A 23,107-nucleotide genomic window follows, 5' to 3' on the forward strand; every position below is an offset into this window, starting at 1 on the left:
GAACGCCGGCTGCACGCACGAAATAGTGTCCGGTTGCGCACATTGTCCCGTTACGCTGTGTCCCGTTACGCTCATTGTACGTTTGCGCCGCATCTATCTCTCTTCTACTCGATTGGAACAACCATCGATTTGACTTTTTCGAGCCACATTAAACTTGAAACACTCCCATTCGTTACCTACTTTTTCTATCATCGTCCTATCCTTAACAGAATAACATAGATTGGAAGAAGTTGAATAGCAAACATGTATAAAAGTTATAGTTAAAATAATCTCTTCGTTAAAGTAATAAACTTATTTGAATTAATGAGTGCAAATAAAAGTAAATTTATCAATTAAATTGTAGATTTCATTTCACTCCTTCTTTGTATCCATACAAAATAGTGATAATTCAATAAAAATGATTCAATTTTATTCATAAAAGTATGCAATCATTTCATCAATGTTTTGTTACGACGTTGTCGCGTTAAACTATCGTCCGTAAACCGACTTTAAAGTTTGCTCATTTAACTGGGAATGAACTGCAGCTACAGTTGGTCGGGTGCGAGGTATTCTCGCCGACGCACTAGTGGCTGGAACCAGTGTGAGAGGGCGCGGGCAGCCACAGCTGAGACAACAGTGCGGCCCAGAAGAGGCTGTAACCATCAGCGGAGCGCGGGGGCAGCTCTTGTAGCCACTTTGTCCCTCCTCGCCCCGGACTCTTCGGCGGCCCGCGGGGTGCCAGCTGCGTCGCTTCCACGGCGACTCGGTCGCCCCATGGCTTCCGTTTATGCCATCCAGTGGCGTAGCCAGGATTTGTGTATGGGGGGTGTTAAGAAGCATGCGCCCCCCCCCCCGTATTAAAGTGAGGGGTCCTGGGGTCCTCCCCCGGGAAAATTTGGATTTTAAGGTGTAAAATAGTGCTATTTTAGCAGTTTTCGGTACTTAAATTTAAATATTGTAATGGTAAAATTTTTATTAATTTTAATATGTAATTTGTTTGAGTGATGAATAAGAAATTAATTAAATATTTGGTGCTAAAAAGGGGGGGGGGTGGTTTGAACCCCTAAAACCCCCCCTGGCTACGCCCCTGATGCCATCTATGCGTGATTAGTGATTGTACGGCGAATTGCGATAAGATCAAAACAACAAACGACAAGCTAGTCAATACACCAAAGTACCTATACCTACATAAATGCAGCTTAAATGAGAAAATTAACCGGAGTTTTTACAAAAATTTAACTTCATATTGATGTTGGGACGGTTCACGCTCTGATCGTGAAAGGAACAACAATTAACTACGTTACAATCATATTCAGCTACTATTAAGTTTAAGTAAATTTCCCATGTAACGATCATCGCGTACGGTAAATAAAAATGCATGATTAACTCCGGACCTCGGTCGGTGAGCTGAAGGAAACGGCAGAAGGCACACGTCAGACACGCAAACAGGCTGCACTGCTGTAATTAGACATTCCGAGCGTTCTGATCAAAACTTCTCAGAAAATTCATTTCATTTCAACACCGCGCAAGCAGGGGCGCAATTCTGTGGTTTCGGAAAAAAAAGGGAGGGGGGCAGGGCTGCGAGACCCCAGAGTTTTGCACGCGAGTTTTAACAGATACAAGTCATTGATGGATGCGTGCTTGTATGTTTATACTGCCCATATTATGGCCTAAATGCATGCAATATGCAAAATAAATAATTTATAATAAATCTAAAGTTTTCCATAAAACTTAGTTTGGACGTTTATGTATTAATAAAAACCGTTTCAAAATCAAGATTTTGCAAGTACAAGCGGGCTCCCTCAGTGAGGGGCGTCTTAATTCTAGGGCATTTCAGGCACTCCTGCCCCCCTTCCCCCCAGGTTCAACGCCCATTTTCTGCAAGTGTGCAATTTTTTGGCGTTATAAGAAATTATACTCGAAGCAACTATGCATCCTAACCACATTTTTTTAATCCCCAATTGTCTATCCTTTGATGATTACTTGCCAAAGTGTCAGTTGTCTTGCTTTCTTGACACAGAGCCATAATGTTAACTGGGGCAGGGGGTTCGCAGTGCGCTAGGAGTCAGAAATTTCAAACCATAATCGCCTTGTGCAGACTGCATAAGTTTTTTTGCCTGTCCTGTAATACATAGAGTAAGGGACACAAGTTGTGTGTTGTAGTAATGAATCATTTTCTCCAACTTAAATTGTTTTTATAAATTTACATTTCTTTATACCTGATTTTTTTTTTGCAGGTTTAGTGATCAAAAACTGGCTAGTCAGCACACTAATACTACTGAAAGTGTTCTTTTAAAAATTGTCATATGTGTAGCTTATTTTAAATGATAAATAACTTTCTAGCTTTTCTATACTAATATTATAGAGCTGAAGAGTTTGTTTGAACGCGCTAATCTCAGGAACCACTGGTCCGATTTGAAAAATTCTTTCAGTGTTGGATAGTAGGGGAGCAGGGGGGAATGGCGATCACTTAAGCAGAAATAAGTTTTTTAAACATAAAAAAACATTATTAACAAAGTGAAAAAAATCATACACTTTTGGCACACATTAGACTATATTAGTTTATAGTCACCCACTGATTTTTAATAAAACATTAACATTTAAAAAATATTAAGTACATGTAGGGGAAGTCCGGGCAAAGAGAATAGGCCGGGTAAAACGAATAAAGGCAGTATTAACTGAATGACAACAGATGGCTCTAGCCTACTCGCCCAGGAGGTGGAGCTACCTATCGGCCCTCGAAGGAACTCGGTACGAGATGGACATCGACAGGAACGGCGCATACAGATAATTACAAAAGATTTTGCCAGATTTGTTAAGATTTTATAAAGGTGAGTTGTTTAAAACTACTCAAGAAGTTTTAACGACAGAATAATTATTACTGTATCATATGATACCCATACAATGGCCTACATGTATAGCATATAACGTAAATAGTAACGTGTCAGTAAATTTTATTTACTCGCATTGTTCTGTAATGGCTGCAAAGCGGGCAAAGTGAATAGGGCAAAGTGAATAGCTATTCACTTTGCCCGGATTAATATTATTAGATATTCACTTTGCCCTGACAACAATTTTGCTATACAAACATGATTCATAGTGATATTTAAAGTGTCCCGAGTGTGCATGTCGTATCATTCAGCAGAATAACACCGAAAATTACAGTGGAAAATAAACTGCTGTTCGTGGAATGTTGACAATGTTAGAATTAATTTTATTTTTGTAAATTATATATTATTCTCTGTATGTAAAAAAAACGGTTAAATTTCTTTAACATGTAAATAATGAACTGTATAAAAACCGAGTTATAAAATATAAGTATTATAATTACGAAGCAGGAACTTTTTACTCTATACAAAACTTATTTTATACTAGATTTTAAACACTCATCTTCCAGTGCTTTTAATCCTACCACATATTTGTTGTTCTTAAACTTTTAGTTTACTGGCATAATGTTATAACAGCAAGCATACAGTTGTGGTAGGAACTCGCACTTAATGAATAAATTAAAAAATTCTAAGTTCAGGCCTATGTGTTTTCATAATAAGTTAATAATTTTTCATAGTTTCCGTAATGCTCATAAATATTACACCATAAAATCAGTATACGACATTTTATATCAAAATGAACTCTGTCCACAGGTGGTGTATAAATACAAGAGAATAAACAACCAAGGAAACTGGTCGGAGGAAACTATGAAACGAGCGATGGAAGAATGTGAAGTTAATTCAATAAATTCTGTTGCTACAAAATATGGAATACCCTTTGCAACTCTTTATAGACATTGTAAGTCAGGTTCAAGCAAAAAGCGGCTTGGTAGGTTCAGAACTGTATTCACAGATGAACAAGAAATTGAACTTTTAGAATATATACAAGAAATGGACAGCATCTTTTACGGTTTGACAAGACGTGAATTCATGGGACTAGCATATGACTTCGCCCAGAAGAACAACATAGCTCATCCATCAAACTGGGATAAGAATCGTAGTGCTGGTAATGAGTGGCTTATGGGATTTCAGCAAAGGCATCCTGAAATTTCGCTCAGACAGCCGGAACCGACAACAATCGCTAGAGCAAGGGGCTTTAATCGGCCGCAAGTTGATAGGTTTTACAAGATTTTATGGGACCAGATGGAGAAATATAATGTGAGTGCAAGCACATTGTTCAACATGGACGAAACAGGCATTCAGACGACAACAAATAAACCCCCTAAAATTCTCTCAGTTTGTGGAAAGAAACAGGTAGGAATAATCTCAAGTGCAGAAAGAGGAACACTTACTATAGTGATTTGTTGTTGCAATGCTGCTGGAGGTTTCATTCCACCCTTCTTAATTTTTGCTAGAAAGCGCATGCAAGAGAGACTGCTGGATGATGCGCCACCAGGAACACAAGCAACGTGCACAGACAATGGATGGAGTAATGGTGAAGCATTCTTGCAGTGGCTGCAATTCTTTGTTGAACATGTCCGCCCTAAACCAGAAAAAAAAATTCTGCTTTTGCTTGACAACCACGAATCACACAAATTTTACCCTACTCTTCAGTTTGCCACTGAAAATAATGTGGTTTTTGTGTCTTTTGCTCCACACACCACTCACAAAATGCAGCCTCTTGACCGAGCTGTTTACGGGCCTTTGAAGAAATACTTTGAACAAGAAGTAAATTCGTTTCAGAAGAACCATGCTGGTAGAGTTATCAACCAATACGATATTTCTAAATTGCTTTCCCCAGCATACTTGAAAGCTGCCTCAACACAGAATGCTGTAAGCGGATTCAAGTCTGCTGGCTTGTGGCCCTACAACCCAAATATCTTTGGTGATGAAGATTATGCTCCTGCTTTAGTGCCAGACAGAAATGCAAATGAAAATGGTAGTGGAGAATCAGTAGTGCATAGCAATTATTGTTCCAGCATTGTCCCTGGCCCTTCAAATGTTTTAGAAGGTGAAGCAGGACCATCAGGTGCTTCCAGGACTAGTCCAAGAGACATTAGACCCTTGCCAACTGCATCTCGCAAGCAAAACACAAGAAAAAGAAAATCCCAGCAAGCTGAAGTACTGACTAGCACTCCAGTTAAGGTCTACCAAAAGTTGAAACTGAAACAAAATGCTAAAAAATGCACTACTCTTCACGTTTCAGCAAAGAAAAAATTGTTGATACTGAAGAAGAGTGAAAAACACGTCGAAAGCACAGAATCAGAATACAGTTGTCAAATATGTGAAGCACCATATGAGGATCCCCCAACAGAAGACTGGATTCAGTGTGCTCTGTGCAAACTCTGGAGTCATGAGTCCTGCACTTCATATTGTAAAACTGGACAATATTTGTGTCGTGAGTGTGAGTGAGGTGACAGAATTTAATATAACGCTGCAACATCCCAAGCATGATGTTTTAAAGTGTAACAGAATTTCAGAATATGCTTTAGTTGGGACTTTTATGCTTTTATATTGCAATATAAATAATAGGGCCTACATTAACATTAAGAAATTTACTTTACAGCCTATATTGTTTATAAAAAAAATGAAATATGAAAAATTAAAGCTTATTATTTACAAGAGAAATAACATGCTACTTAAGTTTTAACTGTCAAGTCGTAGCTAAATTGTACTTGCTTAATATTGTTTTTGATATCATTGTTATTCACTTTGCCCTTTGCTCTTATTCGCTTTGGACCTATACAAGGGCAAAGCGAATAATGTGTATGATACTTTAAAATAAATAATTTAAACAATGTATAATTTAAAATAAAATTTAATTTCGGTAAAACTTAATAGTACATAGAATAACGAATCAACACAACAAATTTCAATCACCTGAGTTATTTAGTGACGTGCAGATATTAGTTTAAAATTAAGTTATTTGCTTTGCCCGGACTTCCCCTACTACATTGATCGCCATTACCCACAGTTTGGGGTAATAGCGATCATGATATGAGGCAATCGTGATCAAAACATCAAATGTTAACTTGTTTTGAAACTGTAATGAAATTAACGATTTACAGCCATTTTGATAACTATGGCTACATTAACAGATATTAATAATATATGAACAGGGCATTAGTATTTACATGGTACAATTGGCCCTAATAAAAAATGCAGCTAATTAGTCTACATCCAAATAAGACTAGGTATGCATTAAAAAAATAAGTAGGTAAGAAGTACCTATATATCGTTAACTGATTCTTTAGAATCATTTTGCATTTTTATGTACACATAAGTCGCAAGTGTAGCCTTCAGGACTCTCCCATCCAGTACAGAGAAAATGAGCCCAAAGTCCACAAACTGTGCACCTATACCACATTTCATTTTCCATACCAAATTCACCAAACACTAAACATTTTCCCTCATCGCACTCTGAAATGTCATCACTTGTAGCGTCACTTGATGTAAGTTTTTGGACATACGCCATTGTAGCGTCGTCATAAAGATCTCTGTTATCAACATTGTCGCACTCTGAAGATGTATCACTTGAACCAAACTCCATTTCTAAGTTCCTTCTGGATCTTCCTGCTGGAGTTTTTCTTGATGTAGTGTCCACTTTTGTTTTCTTTTGTTGTGCATATTCGTTAGGTTTTTTCCTTTTTTTCGATTTTCTTTTGGGCCTTCATTTCTAAATTGTTCTTTTGTGGTGTGGCAGTCAATATCTCTGAATGTTGTTTTCTTCTACCTTTCAAAACAATGTTCACTGATTGTGCTTTTGCGGGTAGAGGCGTAACACTTTCGAAAGAAACTGTAGGACTGTTCCGTGTAGAAGTGGGTGCGGCAATTGGTACTGTTGTAGGTATTTCATTTGATGGCGTGGACTCCTGTTGTGAAGAGGAAGCCTGGGGCACTGTAGTTTGGTTTCCACATTCTATTTCAAAAATGAAGTCTTCATTTGTAAATATATTAAAATCCAAAGGCATAATCCCTGTGGCTCTAAATCCTGATACACCTTTGGCAATTGTGGCTACATGTGAATAGGCACGATTAAACAGAGCTGCAAAGTCATCAGGCCTAATTATTCTCTATGCATTCAACTTCATAAAAATATCACATTCCCTATGGTACACCTTTATTACCAAAAAATGTGACATCTAGTGGTTGTAAGCGGTGCGAGGAATGGGGTGGAATTGAAACCATGACAATTCCATGGAGTTTCGAAAAGTCATATGCTTCAAGCATCACATGACTGTGAAGGTTGTCAAGGATCAACAGAACAGGTTGCTCTGAAGATGATTTCACATGGTCGTGAAAGTGTCGAAGCCAGTCCATAAAATATAAATATGGTTTCATTTGACCAACCATTATTTGAGCATGTGCATATTGCTCCAGGAGGTCCATCTTTTTCCAGAGTGGGGCTCATTCTTTTTCGTGGAAACACAAACAACGGCGGAGGAAAACTACCAGCAGCATTCACTGAGCATATGACAGTAATATTTTTCCCCTTTTCCCAGCTCGTAACTGAACCAATTCTTTTTTGTCCCTTTGGCGCAATTACATTGCCAGGTTCTTGAACAGTCCCCATCCCTGTTTCATCCATGTTAAATACTTGAGAAGGGTAAAACTTATGCTTGGACACTTCTTCTCTGTTGAAACCCTTTATTCGCCCCATGCTTGTTGCTTCAGGCTTTCGAACGGAAAGCGATGAGTTTCTTCGCAGGAATCCGTCAAGCCAGTCCCGCCCTGCCATTCTGCTAGCTTTATTGAAATTGTGAGGAAGTCCTTTCTTCTCTGCAAAATCGAACGCCGCTCTTCTCAAATCTTAATATGATATTATCTTAATATTGATATAATCAAATAACGATAGATAGCAAAAAAGGTTTTCAATATGCATTTGTTAGGGGGCTTACTACACTAGCGTTGTTATTTCGCACACACTGCCTCGACCGGCCGTGATTTATTAAGTGCACTAAAAAAATAGGAAGCGTCAGACCAATTGTTTCAGGATAATGCTACAAAAAATGTAAATGATGGCCATTTTTCACAATCATGATTACCAACAGAAGTGTTTCAGAAATATTTTTTCTTATTATTTATTCAATATTTTGTATTTTGTAACCATGACTTTACCAACGTCTTTGTCCAAAAATGTACTAAAAATAGATCTAATTGACGCAATAAACTAAATTAAACCATCATGATAACTTGCGGGGAATGGCGATCATAAGTGGGGAATGGCGATCACGCTGATCTTCATTGCCCCAACATGCCAGCCATCTTAATGGTCGCAACAGAAACGTTAATATTAACTTTTTTAAAATCACTTTGGCATTAAAATAAAGTCAATATAACCAGCAATACGTAAATAATACTATTTAGTGACGATATGTCTTTTGTTATTACTTACATTTAAAACAATAAGTGCAGAAAATTACAAGAAAACAGCAAAAAAACTTCCACTGTACTTTACACACTGGAGAACAACACGACTCTGATGTAGGAAGAACACATAGTTCCATTGCGTCAATAGAGATGGCAGCACACGTCGGGATGCGCTCAACATGCGTAGGAACAGAGAAAAGAGGGTGATCGCCATTCCCCACTGATCCTCATTACCCCCCGCTCCCCTACATTTATCGAAGAAGGCTATAGGCCATATTATATTATCAATAACATTAGAGATCCTTACTAAAATCCCAATTTAGAATCAAATGCGTTGGAGGGGGTTAGATACAACATGCAGTACACATACTAAGTGTGTGTTGACGATGCCGCAGGCGCTAGAAGTTAACGACTATTTCATTGTTAGTGCAGTCCTCATCACCGTTACAATTTTACGGGTACTTTACATATCAAAAATTGCCCTTTTTTTCAAGTTTATATATTTTACAGACTTGAAATTTCACAATAATGTTCCTTATGTTACGCAGGATGACATTTTCCGAAAATTAGATCCCATGGGTGGTTAAAACCAGGCAACAGTGGGTACTTTGTCTGGATGAGAACAGGATTTTGCATTGTTCATGCCTTCTGCGTCTCCATGGCAACGGGCATCGCGCGGCAGTGGCGTACCCACAAGGAGGGGCATGTATAATGAGCGGCGCAAGAGTGATCTGCCTGTAGACTGCCGTAGCGAAGTACGGGTACATCAGTTGTACGTTGCGTGCACGAGTCGGGAAACCATCGGTGCTATTCATTTTCTCTCCGGTACATTATACAGCATTGTAATAAAATTTCACTGACTTTTTTTATTTACCTTTACTGTAAATGAGAGATGTGGCTTATTTTTTTTTTCCATTAGTATAGCCGTGCGAAGCCGGGTCGGGCAGCTAGTAAAGAATATGTGTGGTAATGTAGGAATCAGCGATGTTGCCGGGGAGATAGTTTGAAACATCTCCGTGGTCGTCGATGTCGCTGGCCGCCAGAGGCCGGTGCTCCGCCCCTCAGGCAGGTGGCCCCCCGGGCAGCCAATCGCAGCTGTGCCCACACCGTCCCCAACATGGCCGCGGGGAAGGATCTGATCTGGATCCACGAGCCCCCGTGGATCTCTTGGGTTGCAGGGACGAGCTGGCCCGAGGCAGCCGACGAGAATGGCCCTGCCTCAAGAGTCTGTGCCACGGGAAGGGTGCAGGCATTGAGTAGACCGCTGCGTCAACAGCAGCGGCATTTAAACCACGTATTGGTTTCTTTTTTTTTTGCGACCGCGCGAAACCACAAGAATGAACAGGAAAGACGAGTGCACAAACAGCCAATCGGCGAACTACCAGTATATTTAAACTTCAAAAAAGGAAAAGGTAATTTATGTGTAAACATCTTTAGCTCTCGGAGTACGGCATTCGGTAAGAGTAATTTCGTGAATTTGAACGAAAATGTGTCTGAAAATACGGTGCTGCCATCTGTGACACGTTCTGTTGTTGATTAGCCTTTGGAAATCAATAGTGCCATCTTGTTAAACGAAATTATAGGTAGGTTTTAAAATTGGAATTGAATTGTTTAGAATTTTTTCCTAAAATTAATACTTTTTGTATTTTTATCACACTAGGCATTCTTTTAAAGAATTCGTCGTTAAATTTAGAACAGGAACCCACTCCTTGGACTAATGTAACACCTCAACGTGTAGGACCTGTCTCTCCACTTTAATATGTCGCTTACCACTGCCGGTAGATTATAAAGTCGATTTTCCGCAGATATTTGTAGAGGCCAACGCTCAATATAATTAATAAATAATTAAGGTCGTGTTTACTATGTGACATCCAGCTAAGATACTAGCAAGATATCGGGAATAATTTACACATACCTACAAAGCACACATCCGTAACTATACCCAACGCTTGAGTAGAGGATACGGTTGAAGTCTATTGGCTGGCATGCGTTATCGTTGAACAGGCAAGTTCACACAAGAAAGAGTGACCGAAGTTTCCTTGGTAAAACAAAAGACCTCTCGGCTCGGCCTAATGCGCAGGTTGATTTAGAGGTTCACATATCCTTTGGAACATTCCAGAAACTTCTGTAACACACTAAAAACTTCTTTGAACACTCTGAAAACCTTATATGCTAAGCACATGATATGTTCTCAGATATTCTAAAATAATCTACGGAATATTTTCGTATATTCCATTCAGCCAAAGTGTTTCGTATATTCTGTTCAGTGCGTCCAGCATTTTTGTAGAATTCCTAGAATGTTTTTTGACAAGAATGACATTGAAGTGGTCGGTGCGCTGTGATTGAACTTCGCGCCGCGCGGCGGGCTTTGGCACTCCTTCCCTTCCTCCTTTTCCCCCTCCCTGCGTCTAGTTCTGTGTTTGACTTCCCCTCTTGAGGTGTCCGCGCATGCGCGTGGCGCCCTCTGTTTTACTTAAAACTGCGTGTATTGCCTTGAAGGCTCTTCTTGTTCGTTAGCTCTCATGTAGATAGATCGTGATAACCAGTCGGTGCTGGTTTCGCTCTGAATTAAGCATGTAGGTCAGATAGTTGATTGTAGTGAGAGTGTGACAGCGGGGAGATTGCACGTAAGTGTTTGTAAGGTGGTGACCCTTACAGTCATGTAACTCGTAATAGCTAAACTCTAAATTGTTTATTCGGCCGTCACCTTCTAAATTCCATTTGGCATTTTTACCCTATTCGTTTTTTTTATTAATTGCTCTCTTTGCTACGTGTAGTTTGTCTGACGTTTCTCCCCGTCATGTCTTCACTCTTCATTAGGACTTGTCTTTCGCTTTTACGTAATGTATGTAATGTGTTAATTTGTTACATTTGTTGGGTTTTCTTTTGATGTCATGCTTTAAAGTAAGTTTCATACTGCCTAGTGTAGGTTAGGCCGCGGTCGCCTGCATGTCCATTTACGGGTTTTGAATTGTCTAATGAGGCATTAGTTTGTGCTAACGACATTCTTGGTCGCTGTGTGTTAACGTTAATTTAACTATAAAGTATTCTTTATTATCCAATATTATCCAATACTATCTGTCTAAAGTAAATACTAATGTATTTGTAATATAAAAATACGTTCACGTATTTTGCCGTGACATTTTACTACTGCTTTTGTTGCTAATTAATCAGTATTAATTTATATGTGAAAGAATGGTGTAATTGTATGAGGATTTACATGAGGCTTTTGCCCATGATTAAACGAAATGAGTTAATTTAAATACTTGCTAATTTAACCTTTGCATCTATCCTTGGCTATAATTAATTGGAATACCCCTTTGAACACTGTTTACTCAGCTCAAATTATTTTATTAATTTTTAAGGAATGTGTTACACGCGGTTGAAGGTTCTCGTGAAAGTACTTCACCTGTTGACACTTTCCTATGAAGCTCATGGAAGCCTTCAACATGGTCATGAGCTTGTCATAAACCCGAACCAGGTAGCTAGGTTTCGTGCTGTGCGCCTGTGCCACGAGTGAAAACGGCATTAAAATGACACGCATGCTCCCATAATCTCAGCACTAAAAAAAAAAAAAAAAAAATTGAAAGTGAAAGCAGGTATGTCATAAAGAAATTTAGTGACGTTCGACATACTTTAATGCGAAAAGAAGCAGACAGCCCTCTAAATGTTACTTGCGCACTCTACGTATAGACTGCTCAGACAGAAAATTTCAATTACAGCATTGAGATGTTTCAAAATAAAAATGTAAATAATCCAAAAGGAGATGACGGAGCCCAGTTGTCAGCCCCCGGGTGGAGCCGCTGGAGTGTTTATCCTTCTCGTGGGCACACAGACCCGAGTGGGCGCTGAGTGGTTTGTTTTAAAAACGGAACGCGTCAAGCGAGCGGCACCGCGGCTAACTCCCAGGCCGGAAGCCTTCAAGGGCGGGAACAGACTTGTCAGAGCTGCCAAGGAAGTTGACGGAGACATGTTACTTGCGTGCAGCCAACTGCTCCCGAAGAAGCTGTTTTCCAGCTAAACAAAATATAGCATGTGTTTCCTCATGGACCTAAACAAATATCACTCTAATAGTAAAATATTATGGATTAACAATTGAAACATTTTTATAATAAAACACATTATTTTACTTAGAAAATACCTACAATTTACAAAACAAACTTGGAACAAACATGGCATCAAATATATTTAATATCTTGGTTTCCTATAACATTACGTACGTGGAACTATCACACTTAATGGCAAGATTTTTTGTAGTTAATACCTGTAAATGTGTTATTTTTTAGTTTAGAATCAAACACATAATACATTTCATTGAATATCGGAAGATGTGGTGTTTGAAGTATGGCAGCAGTCAAAATTTCACTCACAAAAATTCCATTAAATTATTTTGCAATTCGTACCCCATAAATGAATTCAAATATATACGTGCAGTCAAAGTCGAAAGTGAAGCATGGAAAACATTTAATCCGAACAAGCGGATGTATTATACCTACCTTAAACCACATTAAAACATTTCTAATGAATGAAACTAGCTATACACAAAAACACAGCATCATATACTTGATGTGATAAGTTAGCCTGAGACGGATAATGTAGGATATAGAAGTAAAGGTTTATATTAATTAAAAAAAAGGACCTAAAGAATATTGCAACTATGCCAAAAACTACTAACTGATGCTTTAAGTTACAGTCCATTAAGGCTTATCTGAACTCTGTCCGTAAAATGGGAACGGAAAAATGTGTTCTCAACCTGTTTTACGCCAATTAACATTTGCAGCATATCAAGAAAATTTTTTTTACACGCTTTATATTAGCTTCACCTGTATGTTTGTTTGTATGTATGTTTGTTTGTATGTTTGTATGATTGTAACCGACTCCTTTGGGTGCGATTTTGACCCACTTTAAACGGCTAGATTTCATTCAAACTTTGTAGATTTATCGAGGACCGATGACAATACACTAATTTGATAAGATTTTTGTCAATTTATATAATTTCACAAGAAAGAGTTCGCACATGAGCAAAATGGTTTTCTTTGCAATGTGCGAACTCTTTTCTTTCAGTTTGTCTTTGGCGTGATATAAACAAAGCCTACTAAATATTGTGACATTTAATTAAATGAAAAGTGAGAATGAAAAATCATTGCGTCAAAGATATTTAATTTTTGTTGGTTCTCTATAACAATAAGCACGCGGCGCGCTATCTATATATGTAAACATATGAAGAAAAAAAACCTGAAATAAGGGCTTTAAATGTTGTTTTTTTTCGTTAAATAGAGAAACACAATTACGTCTTTGTTTCATTTTACCAATTAACCAAGAGTGATATATTATTATAAAACAAAATTTTCTGCAAATATTTCACGATAAATGGAAAAATTGAAGATTGATTTTGCTGTGAAACCAACAGCAGATGGGAAATCAAACACCATTATGCATAACCTCAATAGCTACACCTGATGGGCAGATTTTTGAAATTCCACTCGAACACCAACCTGCTAATCTACACCAAGCAGTTACAAATACTCCAAACTATGCCAAGGTCAGTAACTCATTAAATAAAAGACATCAAACACGGAAAATATGGATAAGTTTGACAAATGATATATCAAAAACATATTTGGATAGAGAGCAAAACTTACAGTTTAAGGATTTTTACCTGGAAGAAATTGAGGAAATAATTTTTAAAATAAGCTTAAAACAAAAATGAATGAAAAATATTATTGTGAAAAAGGCGTGGGGCGCTATGTATCATATTTATCGTACATCGAGCGCCCGATGGTAGAGCAGCTGACATGTCATCGGAAGGCTCTGGGTTCGAATCCCAGTCCGGTCTATCCGAATTTTTCTCACATATTGTATACACTCTCATTGAGCAGGTCGTTTCCTCATCCTTCATCAATCCTTATCCTTCCCAAGATTCCTGTTACGTAAATGTGGAACGCTTCACGTAATAATTAATCCGTAACTCCCATCCTTTCCTGCTTCACAGCATTAATTTCGTACAGTATGTAAGACTGGTCGATATAGCTTGTTCGTCAATAACCTTATACCATTAAGTCTCACTGTATATATTGATAACGTTAAAATTTTTGAATGGCTTCTAAAATCGAGATTTGACTATCAATACAGCTCTACACATTAATAATTTGTAAAATAATTACAGTTACTTATAGTTATCACGGAATTAACAGTAGATTAGAACAAATAACAGTTTAAAAAAATTAAAAACACACGCTTTTATAAATAAACAAAACTATAAAGTAAAAAATAAAAAGAGTTTAAAAAACTAAAAAACACGCTTTTATAGAAAATCCAACTAAAAAATAGAAAATAAATTTAATAAATTTAATTTAAAATTAGAGTAAAATAAAAAATGTATTTTATTTAAAAACAAGCGTGGGGTGCTTTTTAAGATATTATCAAAATGATAGTCCTTTTACTCATATCTGTCAGTAAAATAATTATAACTATTGACACCATGCACCCCACGTTTTTTTAAATAAAATATATTTTTTTTAATTTTACACTTATTTTAAATTAAATTTATTAAATTTATTTTCTATTTTTTAGTTGGATTTTCTATAAAAGCGTGTTTTTTAGTTTTTTTAAACTTTTATTTATTTTACTTAGCGTTCTATATAACGTGCTGTGTTTCAAACTGGTTGCTACTAAAATTAGTCCATGTTCGTTTATGAATATTAGAATTATACTTATTTCAGAATAGAATAAGATTTTATTTAGACTAGAAGACGAATGTCTTAGAAAAAGTTTTTTTTTTTTTCAATTAGTATTTTTTACAACGGAACACAAAACCCAGGAGTTGTAATTCGTCGTAGGTTTAGGCGGACTCTTAGTTGAAAAGTCCGTAAATGTACTGTAATTCCAAACAGCGTGTGTGTCCGGAAATGTTTATCTGTATGTGCGGGGCAGGTTTTAATTTCTCGAGCTGGCGGTTCGGAGTATTCGGACCGCCGCCCCAGGACTCTCTGCGCCGTCAGGGATGCTGCGATGGACCAGCAGTGTCTGTGTCCCGTCGCCCGGGCGATGCCAGCTCTTCGCCGCTTTTCCGCGCCGCCGCCTCATTTCCGTGTTTGGATTAGTTCCTGTTTAGCGCCGACACCGCTCCCCCCCCCCCCCCTCTCTCTCACTCCTCCGGTAATTGTCTTCCTCCAGTCTTCGCCCGGCCCGCCTGGCGCCGGAGCCTGGCGGTGCGGCGCGTCCGAGTGACGTCACGGGCCCAGCTGACCACGCCCATAGTCATCTCCTCCCACTCCTCCCCCCCCCCCCTCACCCACGTCCTCGTCCCGTCCGCGGTGGAGCTGAGCTGAGTTCACAATTATAAAAAAACACAAGCGAGCGCAACAGTAGGCCTGTGCAAGATCGGTTCACAATTGAAATACAGTTGATTTCAGACAATGATCTTTCAAAGATATAGCCTATGTTGGCAGTGTCAATAACTATATTGACCACGTACCAAATGATTATCCCATGAAGTCTGACCAGCAAATTGTGAACACATTTTTTTTTCTTCAACTTATTACTTAATTTTTGTTGAGTAAAATATTTATTCAACCATTCTACACACGAAACATTTTATTTACATTACTTGCTAGTGACTTTTATGAAGTAGTAATTGCACTTGAACGTTGTAATATCTCGACATTTTCTTGCCACAAAATGATTGATAAATATTATCAGTTCTGTAGTCCCGCCATAATGTCTCCCTAACTTTATTTGACTGGTTGTTGCTCCATGCGTCTGCAACATAAATACAATCTATTAATGTCCCTCCTATGCACATGATCTCTCTCCCATGCACACGACCGTCCTATGCGCTATTGTGGATCAGTACGTTCGAAAACATGGCGATCAAATCATGTGCGCACGACCTAATGTTAATGTTACTGTTATTTTTACAGTTTTTGCACCCACCTTTAGTCCAGGGAGTGGGTATGTATTCAGAAGTTTAAGTCACTCTGTTTAACGATTGTTCAGAAAGACAAACCCTAGCTGCATAAAGTAAATCGCTAGGAAGAATAGTGGAAATGCCACCATGAAGTGAGTATTGTTAAATAAATAAATATATAAATATATATATATGTATATGCGTGTGTGTTAAAAATACAGCAGCGAGTAATTAGCATTAAAAATCATTATTATCACAAATTGTTTCGCTGCCCAGATGACTTCAGTAATTAACATGTATGCCGCTAACTAGTATTTTGGCACAATTTTGAATTTGAATTTTTTAAAAAATAATGTCTCCAGTCATTCTTTCGCTGCAAGAACTTAAACTTGTTCCTCCTCCTGTACACTCCTATTCTATCTTTGCCAGGCCTGCGTCCACAATTTTTCCCAGCCCTAGATCCGATTTTGGCCGAGTCTTTTGCCAGTCAGTCCGGGTAACCTTTTATTCCCGCCTTGGCGCACGAACGTCGTCTGTAATTCGCCTCCGATTCGTGACGAGAACTGCTATGTCCTGCAAGCTCTCAGGGCAGGCTGATTCTAAGACCTCGCCTGACGTGAGCCATTTTCACCAACATACAGTCAGTCACGCCTCCAGGCTTGGTAGAGCCCCTTTCCCACTGTAATCAGTAGTCTCCACACATCCCACCTCTCCAAGTTTTCCTAGGAACACTGCCCAGAGCTTTGACCAGTCACTAACCCCGGCCAGGGTCGGCCTGTCCCAAGGCCACGACACTAGTCCCAAAAGTACATGCATATGCCACCTGGCGGTAGTTTTGCGAATCACTTCCCCTGGGTGTTTGAACGCCCGCTAAACGCCTGCCCTCTGGCGTCTCCCGCAGTAACCAGTACCCCGTAGTTCCTTCCCAAGCCACCAGAGCGCCGGCCTAGTCCGCTACATAAGCCCCATGCTGCTAGCAGTCGCCTCGTGTGAGTCGACCTCTACTTGGTTCAGACACACCTCCGTAGGTCGCGCTGACATCGGCCAGTACCACCAACTTCGAGATATCGAAGTTAGTATTTCTCGACAAGCCCCTCGGTAATCTTCGGAACCTTTCGGTCCGAAAGCCGAAGCCTCCCCCCTTTCTTTAACTTCGCCTTTTAATAACGTGTCGCTGCCGCCCCAAACTTACTGCGCGCCGCGATTTTGGACTGACCGCTTCGAATCTTCGTTATCAGGACGCCTCTCCGTTTTTCTTTTAAGATGTAATCAGCTAGACATGGGATATGATTCCCACAACTGTAGTGATTAGCCTTTAGACAGTACGTGTAGCTTTACCTCGTAGGAGTAGTCAGGTTTTATTCTGCATAATTTATTAATTTATAAATTTTTTAATAATGGAAACTTCCGCGACGACCGCGAGTTCGCGACTTCCACATCCGGGCTGATCCTGGAAGCCATCTCCCTGTTTGACAGGGTACAAGAACCGGACACATTCCAAGGACCAGATCAGTTTCCAAGGGCCGGATGACTAAGGCCCTCTGACGTCCAGTCAGCTGTTCCACTTCGTCCAGCAATCGTCAAACCGCCAGCGCTTCAGTTTTTTTTTTTTTTTTTACTTTTCGGACTAGCATTCAACCGCGACGTTGCTCAGATCAGACAGCCGGAAGTTTCCTTTAGTACTTAAAAGATCCACCATAATCTGGGACTGCGACTCCTTAACATGTTCATTGTTATGAATTGTATTTAAATTGTGTTAATGAACCATATAATTAATTGTCTAATAAGGGCCGGCCTATTCTTTGGTTAATGTGATTATAAATCCATGTTATACATATTTTTTGTTAATCAATTTATAAAATATCCAATGTGAACATAATTAAAAGTAAAATAAAAAAAAACAAAGGTACTAATATCTAGACGAAATCATTCTTTTGCCTTATGAAACCAAAATATCCACTAGTTACCCCAAGTCATTAGGAGAGCGAATTGTAACAAAGTTATAACATAACTTGAGTTTACTCTGTTATGACTGAGGAGTGTAACACATATTAAAGTTAACACACACCCACTCCTAACTTATAACCTCCATGGTATTCCATGAGTACAACCCGTAGTTTTGTTTATGTATTTCATGACACTTATTAATGCTCTCGCATTTTTGCTGTTAGGCTGTTAGGAGGGAGAGAAGGGAGGCTCACAAAAATATTTTATTCTGAACTTACAATTTAAATCTCACCCACATCCAAGCTATTCTCTGAATTTTTGAATCCAGTACCCATTTAATTAATTACGCTACGGAAGTCGGCCCTGATCTATTGCGACGGCGGTTCATTTCCGAGACACGGGACTGTATTTCAAAAGAACACGCGTGGGCTTAGCTACACCGAGAAAAATAGGTTTGTTTGTTTAACCAAAATATTTGTTTTTCATTTACGAAATAAATGTTTCAGTTGATAAAAAATAATTATTTGGTGGTAGAAAAAATTACGTTGATCCTACAAGATAATATCTTCCACGAAAATTTTTTGTTGTTAAGTGTTTAGAATCAAACTACGTATGTTACACATGAAATCTGCTTAGGCCAGCGGACTGAATACCTTCGAGTAAATATATGTTTTTCATCGTATGCAAAAAAAATATTTGTTTGTATTAAAAAAAGTTTTTTTTTTCTGTGTACCGGTCTGGATATCGTGAGTTCCAGAGATCATGCCTTCCGATTGGCAGTTTCTTCTGCGGTTCCATTTAATTAATTTCATGTTTGTGTTTGTCTCTGATATCCTCGTTTTAGAAGAATAATAAAGTCAAGCGAGTAAATTAATAGTAACAAGCAACATGAAGAAACACATAGTATTCAAAAAATTTTACTGTAAAATCGTTGTGGCATTAAAATTATAAAAAATTCCTACAGCATTTCCAAATGGTTTCTTCTCATCAAACCCAAATACAAAGTGATCCAAAACTCACCATACGTAGCGGCACCCTGATTATATCTTTCTGCCCGGAAGATAAACTCCCGTGCATTCCTCCTTTGTAAGTGGTACTGGATCTCTCGCCTAAAACACATTAACAGTCAATTTACTGTGCGATCCATGTGGCAGCTTTCGAAATATTCCAATGCATGGCGATTATTTTTTTAGCTAACATATATTTTTGAAGTTATACTTCTTTAGGTGCGTTGGGCGTTGGAGATGAAATTTCAGTATGCAACAGTAAATGCAATTAAATGCGGGCGCATCGCAGAACGGAAATTTTTAACAGGTCGAAATTACAATGCGCATGAACGTTTCTGCAATATAGCTTCGAACTGAAGTCGTCAAGATGGCGGGTCGCGTGTGGTAACATACACCCGTATGCATTCACTTTCGTGAAGATAGGGGGAGTGAACTAGGCGTATTAGTGTGCCAAATGATATTTTATGATAGCGAAACTATCCTGTAATACACTTTGTAAACTTGAATATTCACAACAAGTCATATTTGCAACTTTTAAAATACCTATATATGATTAGCCACGAAAATTGTGTTGAAAAAAATCATTGCGTCAAAGATAATTAATTTTCGTTGGTTCTCTATAACAATAACCACGCGGTGCGCTATCTTTTGTGTAGTTTTCAAACTGTATGTTGCACTCTAATAGATTCATTAAAACAAAACAAACAAAAATGTTTATCTTCTAACGCGTGTATATTAGTATGAGTGCGGTTTTTTTTTTCTTCCATTCAAAAGGTACCGTGGGTGCTACTGCGGTGCTACGGTGTATCAGTAGCAGCAAGTTACAAAGAAGGGGTTTATTTTTTTTTTTATGCCGGGAACTCTTTCATTTGCTGCTTGTATGCTCTGGCAGGAATTCTGCAGGCAGGTCGGGCCTATTGATAACTCGGGAGAACTGACAGAGGGATTACACGCCCGACGCTAACCCTCTGCCTTGTTTACTCTTCCCGTTTCCCTAGAGGGGCTCCCTCCCCCCCTCCCCTAACTCCTGATCACCCGAAGAGTCCGTAGCTGTCCTTCACGCAAGAATGCTTTCCGCCCCGCGGCGCAAGGGGCGAGCGGTTCCCGTCCTCGGGGTCGGATAGTCTGCGCACAGCCTCGTTATAGTCCAGGAAACCAAGACTTAAAAAGGCACAAACCTGTGAAAAATTTGTCCAAAGCTGAATTTTTGCACAGTTGTAGATTTGACTATGCTTAATAACATACCGAAAGTTTACCGCTGTAGACCTTGTGCGTATCACCGAAAATTTGCATTTAAGTCCTAAATGACAGCGACTTACATCAGTCCATTAAAATGCTACCCATTTGTACAGTTTTTAATTTAGACTGTCCATAAAACTACCAAAATAATCTTGAGACTCTAATACATCCATTAATGTTGTAAAAAGCATAAATTGTTAATATTAAAGATGTGATATTAAGCGATTAATTCATGACATATTATTTTTTATCTTTGCCACTCAGATAAAAATACCATTTACACCAATTTGAAGAGTCCAATGCGAAAAATGTCCAAATAAATGTTTTTTGGTTATACCTTTAGCTTTAAGACAGTATATTTATAAAAAGTCTAACGTAATTAGTTGGCTCATTAAAGCGTCTCGGGCGTTGCAGTGTACTGCGGCCGTACTGATCTCTCACGGCCACCGCCGCGCCGTTCCAGCGCGGCATTGCGACACACTGCGTACTGCGACACTCATTCAACTGGGTCTGATTTAGGGAGTACTTAAAACATAGCTAATTAATATGAGAGGGTGTATGTTACATGTAATGAGATATGCATTTTTTTCTTATATGAATGTTTTTTGATACAATAAAATTAACAATAAACGATTTCTGCTTGGAACTTGTAAATGAAAAACTCTAGAGGACCTCTGGTTTTATATCTGCATGGATTTATTAAGTTTCAAAAATTTTATTATTAAAAATTATTTTTTTAGCAACAATTTTTTTTTTATTTCTGATACATCGTTTTATTTTAGATCAGAACAATGCAAAATTTTAATGTAGCCTGTATTCGACAAAATGAAAAATTATATATTTACTTCTTTAAAATCAGTTTACTACATAAAAATTGAATAAAACGATACATCGTAAATGTACTCTGAGTTTTTTTTCACTTTTACAACATAATTCCTATAATAATAGGTTTATTTTTTTCAAAAAATAAATAAAACACGAGTTGTGTTGTAAAACGTATAGGTAGCATTACATATTCAGTTTTTTTTAAATAAGTTAATGTATTTGAGTGCTGCGCCTAGCTGACGTCGTTGGATTGCTAGTGGCAAAGAGCGGTGGTGGATGTTTTTGCAAGAGTTTGACCGTATTTTATGACCCTACCTGTGAGAGGGTGTTCGTACCAGAAATCCTAACGGTTAAGGAAACTATCCATTCTCTGTAGTCACGTACGGGTGTGCTACTCGCGCAATATCGTCAAATATCACAACTTTCCGGGACGTTCGGTCATTTCTCGGTTAGCTCTGGTTTCACCATAGTAAACGAACAAAATCTTGTCTGTAGTGATTTCATATTCCTATTACCGTAGTAATATGGCGTTTGAGGACAAACCAAGTTTGCTGTATACTGGGAGCCTACTTAAAAAAAGTATTTATAGAGTTATTAAAATATTTACGAAACACAATTTTGTGGATCGTTTGGGAAATTATCATTTAGGACTTAACTGCTCGTTATTGGTATGATCACAAGGGATCATCGGTAAACTTTTGACATGTTACTAAGAAACTTTTATTCTACAACTGTACAAAGTTTCTGCTTTGGGATAATTTTCCGTTTCTTAACAGCGAAATTCGTCCCGACCCCAAGCCGACTTCGGCAACCTCACAGTAGTACACACTACACGGCTCGGATAGCTTCAGGGGTCAAACAAATTGTATGAGACCCTTAACAAATATACCCATTTAAAGAAGAATAAATATACAACAACGTTTATTGAAAGCGATTTTCACGTAGGGCTCTTTATATTTTTGTAAGATGTATTAATTTTCCGTAAAATTGAATGAAAATGAATTTCTCAACTTTAATGATTTAAATTGTCTATTTTATATAAAGATGTTAAAACTGTGTACTTTTTATTACTATCATCAGATAGGGCAATGTTTCTAGATTATTTTGGGTTCCATACTGTCAGTCTACTCCATAAACTGCATTTGCAATATCCATTATTGTGGATCGTTGCAAAAAATTGACATTTTGGGCTTAACTGCTCGTTTTTGGCGTGACGCACAAGGTTTGCATCGGTAAACTTTTGATATGTTACTAAGAAACGTTTATTCTACAACTGTACAAAGTTTCATCTTTGGGATAATTTTCCATGTATTAAAAACCTTTGTTTCTTTACAGCGAAATTCGTCCCGACCCGAGCCTACTTCGACAACATCGCAGTAGTATACACTACGCGGCTCGGATCGCTTCAGCGGTCAGACTAATTGTATGAGACACTTTAAAAATATACCAATTTAAAGAAGAATAAATATGCAACAACGTTTATTGAAAGCGATTTCCATTTTGGGCTCTTTAAGTTTATGTAAAATGTATTTATATTTCCTAAAATTGAATGAAAGTGAATTCGTTAACTTTAATGATTTAAATTGTCTATTTTATTGAAATATGTTTAAACTTTGTACTTGTTATCACTATCCTCAGATAGGGCAATGTTTCTAGATTATTTTGGGTTCCATACTGTTAGTCTACTCCATAAACTGCATTTGCAATATCCATTATTGTGGATCGTTGCAAAAAATTGACATTTTGGGCTTAACTGCTCGTTTTTGGTGTGACGCACAAGGTTTGCATCGGTAAACTTTTGATATGTTACTAAGAAACGTTCACTCTACAACTGTACAAAGTTTTTTCTTTGGGATAATTTTCCATGTATTAAAAACCTTTGTTTCTTTACAGCGAAATTCGTC

Source organism: Bacillus rossius (assembly GCF_032445375.1).
Source record: "Bacillus rossius redtenbacheri isolate Brsri chromosome 4 unlocalized genomic scaffold, Brsri_v3 Brsri_v3_scf4_2, whole genome shotgun sequence".
Classification (NCBI taxonomy): Eukaryota; Metazoa; Arthropoda; class Insecta; order Phasmatodea; family Bacillidae; genus Bacillus; species Bacillus rossius.